Source organism: Oryctolagus cuniculus, chromosome 12 (genome assembly GCF_051225735.1).
Source record: "Oryctolagus cuniculus isolate XC-2025 breed Fujian yellow rabbit chromosome 12, ASM5122573v1, whole genome shotgun sequence".
In the NCBI taxonomy this organism is placed as follows: Eukaryota; Metazoa; Chordata; class Mammalia; order Lagomorpha; family Leporidae; genus Oryctolagus; species Oryctolagus cuniculus.
Window position 1 is genome coordinate 89489652 of NC_142878.1, and position 6170 is coordinate 89495821.

The 6170-nt window shown below is 48.2% G+C and overlaps 1 pseudogene across 1 annotated transcript; it reads right to left on the reverse strand.

Annotated features, from left to right (window-relative positions):
* Window positions 1-555: 555 nt before the first annotated feature.
* On the reverse strand, window positions 556-3746 carry LOC127489462 (large ribosomal subunit protein uL29 pseudogene; annotated as a pseudogene). The gene has a single exon (XR_016218284.1). The product of XR_016218284.1 is annotated as a large ribosomal subunit protein uL29 pseudogene (transcript).
* Window positions 3747-6170: the final 2424 nt, after the last annotated feature.

A 6170-nucleotide genomic window follows, 5' to 3' on the forward strand; every position in this document is an offset into this window, starting at 1 on the left:
TCAGACCTGTTTTCTTGAATTAAAAAAAAAATTGTTTATCAGCTTGGAAGCTACCTGATTTAAAATGAAACTAAAGATAAGCACCTGTTCTAGCTCTCATTTTCTTATTTTTTCTTGTAAATGTCACTGACCCAGCACTGACTGTATTAGTCTTTTCTGTGTTGCTATAACAGGATTCTTGAGGCAGAGCAACTTCCAAATAAAACCGTTCATTGGGCTTATGATTCTAGTGGCTGAAGGGTACACACGGAGCTGCGGGAACAGGCTGCTTGAACCTTTAGGGGACAGACTATACCCAAACCATGGCACTTCCTCTTTGCTTGCGGGTACTTCTAATCCCAGTTCAGTAGCAATGTCCACATAGTAGCCCCTGCTGGAATGCCCTGTGTCCTGTTCCCCAGTATATATTTTATGAATCATTCTAGACCAGTCCCCACAAAACTCATTTGGATTACTCCAGCATATCTTGAACTATAAAACCATCTGTACCCTAGGCCTCTTGGGAACTGAAGGACAGGGTTTTTGTTGTTGTGTGTGTGTGTGTGTGTGTGTGTGTTTTTTTTTTTTGGGCAGCCATTCTGTGTTTATTAGCAGCACGGGCTCAGGCCTTGACCGCGTACTTGCGCAGGGGGTACAGCTGCTCCTTCCGCTGCTGCTGCTTGGTCTTCAGGCTCTCAGCGTGCTTGTTGAGCCAGCGGCGCATGGCGCGGGTCTTCTTGGGCCGCAGGTCCAGGGGCTTGTACTTCTTGCCCTTGTAGAATTTCCTGAGGTTTTCTTTCTGGGTCTGATTAATGACGGTGAGAACGTGGGCGATGGACTTGCGGACAACTCGAATCTTGGAGAGCTTGGACGCCGCGCCGCCAGTCACCTTGGCCACGCGCAGCTGGGACAGCTCCACCTTCAGGTCGTCCAGCTGTTTCAGCAGCTCCTCCTTCTTGCCGTGAAGGTCCCAGGCCTTGATCTTGGCCATGGCTGCACAACCCCGCCGCTGCCGCAGCTGCTCAAAGGGAAAGAGCTGTTTTGTTTTTTTTGTTTGTTTGTTTGTTTTTGTTTTTTTTTAAAGATGATTTAAAAGAATGGCAGAGAAGCAGGGCCCAGGGGCCGGGTATTGACTGTTCTATGTCCACATTCTGCTGGTTCATTGCCAAAATGGCTTCAACAGCCAGGGATGGGCTAGTCCAAATGGCAGGAGCCAAGAACTCCATCCTGGTCCTGAGTGGCAAGAACCACAGTACTTGGGCCAATCTCCTCTGCCTTCCTAGGCATGTTAGCAGGAAGCTGTGTTGGAAGTGGAGTAGTGGGGACTAGAACCGGTGCTCTGATTCTGGTGTTGCAACTGGCAGCAGCTTAACTTGCTGTGCCATAACACCAACCACCTCCCCCCAACCAAGGAACGTTTTTTAAAATATTTTTTTTTAAATTTACTTAAAAGGCAGAGCTAGAGAGAGAGAGTGCATGCTTTCATCGCAGGTTCACTCCCCAAATGGCTTCAACAGCTGGGGCTGGGCTGATCTGAAGCCAGAAGCCTGGAGCCTCTTCTGGGTCTCCCACGTGGATGCAGGGGCCCAAGCCCTTTGGCCATCTTCTGCTGCTTTCCTAGGCACGTTAGTAGGGAGCTGGATCAGAAGTGGAGCATCCGGGTCTTCAGCTGGCATCCAAATGGGATGCTGGCATTGCAGGCCGAGGCTTAACATAGTAAGCTATAATGCTGGCCTCAAGGGACAGTTCTTACTCCAGAGTCTTGAAGGAGTTGGGCAGTGAGACCAAAGGCAGTAAGGGTACCATTTAACTACATGGTACATTTCCCCCAGATTTATTTATTGCAGGAATTAAAACATTCATCCCACCACTGCAGCTGATTGCATTATTCCACATTTCCTTCCGGTGCTGTTTGCATGCATGCATTGGGTTTTTTTCCTAAATAGTACAATTTGATGTTTCTTTTCTTTTTTCTTTTACTTTTTTTTTGTTTTGTTTTTGCTTTTTTTCTTTTACTTTTTTACAGGCAGAGTGGACAGTGAGAGAGAGAGACAGAGAGAAAGGTCTTCCTTTTGCTGTTGGTTCACCCTCCAATGGGTGCTGTGGTCGGTGCACTGCGCTGATCCAAAGCCAGGAGCCAGGTGCTTCTCCTGGTCTCCCATGCGGGTGCAGGGCCCAAGGACTTGGGCCATCCTCCACTGTACTCCCGGGCCACAGCAGAGAGCTGGACTGGAAGAGAAGCAACCGGGACAGAATCTGGCGCCCTGACCGGGACTAGAACCCGGTGTGCTGGCGCCGCAGGTGGAGGATTAGCCTATTGAGCCGTGGCGCCGGCCCGATGTTTCTTTTCTTTAAAAAAAAAAAAAAAAAAAAAAAGTATTGGGGCCAGCACTAAAACCGCCACCTGCAGAACCAGCATCCAATATGAGCACCAGTTTGAGTCCCAGCTGCTCCACTTCCGATTCAGCTCTCTGTTGTGGCCTGGGAAAGCAGTAGAATATGGCCCAAGTCCTTGGGTCCCTGCATTTACTTACTTGAAAGGCATAGTGATGGAGGGAGGTGAGGGGAGAGAGGGAGGGAGAAGAAAGAATCTCCCATCCTTCGGTTCACTGCTCAGATGGGCTACAACAGCCAGGGCTGGGCCAGGCTGAAACCAGGAGCCAGAGCTCCATCTGGGTCTTCCATATGGGTGGTAAACGCTCAAGTATTTGAGCCATCATGCACTGTCTTCCCAGGTTCATTAGCAGGAAGCTGGATCGGAAGTACAAGACAGCCAGGACTTGAACCAGGCACTCTGATATGGGCTGTGGGTGTCCCAAGAAGCTGTTTAACCTCTGTGATAACACCTGTCCCTATATTTGTTTTTCTCCCGAGTATTGTGAGTGTACAGATGTCTGATACTCATAAATCTCTGTGACTTCTGGCAAGTTTCTTCTCTCGAGAACTGGTGTCTCTCTCTAAAATCAGGTTTAGACTGAATGGCTCATGATGACTGAGTCGTGAAATAGCTTGTTTGTGGAGCGTCTCATGGTTGTCCAGTGTTGGTGCAGATGCCGTGTGCAGTCACCACCTGCAAGGGGTTGAGTGGAATAGGATATGCTAGTTTTACAGATAAGGAAACTGAGGCAGAGCATGAGTGCCCAGAGTCCCTTAGTGCTTTGATGGCAGAGCTGAGGTGCCTGCAGACCCTGGTCTCCTGTTACTTCCCCCAGCCTTCTGACTGACTGCCCTGTAAGAACTCTGTCAAGACAGAAACAGGTGCAAGTTCTCATTTAGCCTTGAACCTGCTTTTATTTTATTTTCGTCTTTGAAAGATAGAGTGGCTGAGCTTAGAAATCTGAGTTGAGTTTTATTCATTTACCGCTTTAAATATGTCACTGCATTGTCTTACAGTTTGTGTTGTTTTTGACGAGAACTCTGCTGCAGGCTTTTTTTTTTGGTTCCTTGTCTACAGTATTTCTTTTTTTCCCCTGTGGCTACCTTGCAACATTTTCTCTTTCTCTCTCTCTCTCTCTTTTTTTTTAAATCAGTTTTGTTATAGGTATGTAATTTTTCTTTGTTTTTAATCTTGCTTAGGGTCCCATCAGTGTTTTTGACCTGAGTTTGTTGTCTTTCATTTATTTTGGAAAATTCTTGGCTGTTATCTCTTCAGATACTTCTTCTACCTTGTTCTTCTCGAGGTCTATCCCTGTCTCCAATTACATGTGTGGTAAACTGTTTGATCATGTCACACAATTCTTGTATATTTTGTTGTTTTTCAGTCTTCTGTGTGCGTGTGTGTGTGTTTCAGTTTGGGTGATTTCTATTGACCTTTCTTTGGGGTCACAGATCTTTTTGTTATTTTTAAAGATGTATTTATTTATATGAAATGTGGAGTTACGGAGTGGGAGTTGGTGGAAGGGAGAGAGAAAAAGACCTACCAGTGCACGCATCTTCCATCTGATGTTAACTCCCTAAATGGCTATAACAGCCAGGGCTGGACCAGGCTGAAACCTGGAGCCCAGAATTCCATGCTGGTCTCCCACATGGGTGGCAGGGCCCAAGCACTTGGATCATCTTCCGCTGCTTTCCCAGGTGGATTAACAGGGAGCCAGGTTGGAAGTGGGACAGCTGGGATTTGAACTGGCGCCCATATAGGATGTTGGTGTTACAGGTGGCAGCTTAACCTGCTGTACCCCAGTGCTGGCCCCAGGGCCACGGATTCTTCCTCAGCTCTGTGCAGTCTGCAAATGTCGTGTTTTAAAAGTTTGTAACATTTCCACTTGATTCTGTTTTTGGTTTTCATTTCTGCTGAAATCTCTCATTTGTTCATGTCTGTTGTCCACATTTAAAATATTAATCAGAGTTATTCTGATGCTCTTATCTAGTAGTTTCAACATCTGAGTCATCTGTGTTTCTGTTTTTCTTTTTTTAAAGATTTATTATTTACTTGAAAAAGTTATGGGGGGGGGGGCACTTTCATCTTCTGGTTCACTCCCCTAGTGGCCACAATGACCAGGGCTGCGTTAGGCCAAACTCAAGTGGGTCTTCCATGGGGGGGTCTCGTGTGGGTGCAGAGGCCCAAGCACTGAGTCATCTGCTGCTGCTTTCCCAGGAGCATTAGCAGGGAGCGGGAGGGGAAGCAGAGTAGCTGAGACTGGAACCAGCACTCGGATGTGGAATCTGTGCGTCCCAAGCAGCAGCGTAACCCCCTGCATCACAACACTGGCGCCTCCAGCAGTAAGTTTTATCTTGTACTTACTCCTTCAATGTTGTGCTGCCCCTTAATGCCTAACCACAGAGGGGGTCTTGCTCCACACTCCTTTCTGCCTGACGGCGCTTGCCTTGAGGTGGAGCAGGAGCTTGTCTGTCCTGACCTCACTTGTGTGTGAAGCAGAGCCGCAAACAGGCACTCTGTGTGCCAGCTTTCCTTCCCTTTCTCTGCCTTGCAGCCAAATCCTGCCTTGTGTTTTGTGGGTCTTAGACAGGAGGAAGTTGTCTGTACTTCCTCCAGCAGTAGTAGAGTTTTGCTTTTGTTGGTGTTAAGCCCAGCTTTGGGCTTGGATTCTTTTAGCATTTTATTTTTCATTTATTTGAAAGACAGAGATCTTTTATCCACTGGTTTACTTTCCAAATACCTGTAGTAACCAGGGCTGGGCTGTGATGAAGCCAGGAGTCCAGAGCTCAGTCTGTTTGTGTCTCCCACCTGGGAGGCAGGGACCCGGCTACCTGAGCCGTCACCTGCTGCCCTCCCGGGGTGTGCATTAGTAGGAAGCTGGAATTGCAGCAGAGCGGGGACTTGAACCCAGGCAGTCTCCCACGGAATGTGGGCACCCAAGCTGGATCTTTTTTTTTTTTTTCCAAAGATTTATTTTATTTATTTGAAAGACAGAGTTACAGAGAGAGGTAGAGACAGAGAGAAAGGTCTTCCATCCGCTGGTTAACTCCCCAAATGGCCACAAAAGCTGGAGCTGTGCCAGTCCAAAGCTAGGAGCCAGGAGCTTTTTCTGGGTCTCCCACACGGGTCCAGGGGCTCAAGCACTTGGGTCATCTTCTGGTTTCCCAGGCCACAGCAGAGAGCTGGATTGGAAAAGGAGCAGCTGGTACTAGAGCTGGTACCCATAAGGGATGCCGGCACGTCAGGCCAGGGCTTTATCCCGCTGTGCCACAGCACTGGCCTCCCAAGCTAGATCTTCACCAAGGTTTGGATTCTCAGTCAGCTGTGGGAATCCATGCTTCACTGCAGCCCTTCCTCTCACACGATATAGAATGCACTGACTTCAGCCAAGATTTATTTATTTATATTTATTTTGACAGGCAGAGTTAGAGAGAGAGACAGAGAGAAAGGTCTGACTTCCGTTGGTTCACCCTCCAAATGACCCGTAAGGTCGGTGTGCTGTGCCGATCTGAAGCCAGAAGCCAGTTGCTTCTCCTGGTCTCCCATGCGGGTGCAGGGCCCAAGTACCTGAGCCATCCTCCACTGCACTCCCGGACCACAGCAGAGAGCTGGACTGGAAGAGGAGCAACTGGGGCAGAATCCGGCGCCCCAACCGGGACTAGAACCCCAGGGTACCAGCGCCGCAGGTCAAGGATTAGCCTAGTGAGCCACGGCGCCGGCCTAGCCAAGATTTATTTACTTATTTTTTTTTAATTTTTTTTTTTTTGACAGACAGAGAGGACAGTGAGAGAGAGAGACAGAGAGAAAGGTCTTC